Source organism: Nothoprocta perdicaria, unplaced genomic scaffold (assembly GCF_003342845.1).
Source record: "Nothoprocta perdicaria isolate Ctin4 unplaced genomic scaffold, notPer1 scaffold_71, whole genome shotgun sequence".
Classification (NCBI taxonomy): domain Eukaryota; kingdom Metazoa; phylum Chordata; class Aves; order Tinamiformes; family Tinamidae; genus Nothoprocta; species Nothoprocta perdicaria.
In genome coordinates, this window is record NW_020455988.1 from 2,434,882 (window position 1) to 2,435,829 (window position 948).

Genomic DNA, 948 nt, shown 5'->3' on the forward strand with positions numbered 1-948 from the left:
AAAAAGCTGAGGTGGTGGTAGTGACATGGAAGGTTACAGTTTATTGAGTAAATCTGTGTCTGTAGGTATTTTTAAATGCATATTGTGTGCTTAAAGGCAGATGGTTAGTTCGATAGGCTGTTTCCAAGTAAGACAAACCTCTCTGTAATGTGAATATGACTGCTGGGACTGTTCGCGTGTCTGTGAGCTACCTGGTTGACTGCTGCTGTGCATGTCCTGTATGGATCTGCCCTCCCTGCCGGAGCACTAACTGTGAGGCTGCTGGTTGTGCCRAAATTTGCGTCATTCATTGTTCCCGAGGAAAAGTTACTGGACACATGCCACGTCCCAGGTGTGGATCCCTAGCAGAAATATCCCCATCTCGGATTCTAGCAGGAGCGAAAGGAAGTAAAATACCATCCTGGGAATAAGACTTGATATATTGCCAGTGAGATGGCACAACTTTCTCAGTTTTTACCCCTCTTTACCGAGARCTGTGATACAGATTTCTCTGGCTGCAACCTTTATTTAGTAACAGCCTGGTGGCCGCAGCGGTGAGGTGGCCGCAGCGTTCCCATGCGCTCCTGGTGCACATGGCAGTGGGATCGCTCCTGCCCGGCTCTGCTGGGCCGAGCTGCTGGGCACCTTGGCGGGCGTAGCTCACGCAGCGGATGCGCTCCCTTCGCTGGCTTGCAGGAATGCTGCGGCTGCTTTACCCTTAGTTGCGAGCACGTTAAGTCGGAGCCGTGCGGTGCACAGCATGTACATGTGCATGTGTGTGGATGCCAGGCCTGGGAAACGCCGGAGCGCGCTGGGGGTAACGAGGCTGCTGGGGCTCCGGCACCGCCCGGGGGCGGCCTCGCGCCGCGCGGCACCCGCAGGGCCGCCGACTTGCCCCGCACTTCACTTTCCGCGCGCCCCCCGGGCCACGGCGGCCGCCGCGCCGCGCCGCTCCATCCCCCCGCGCCG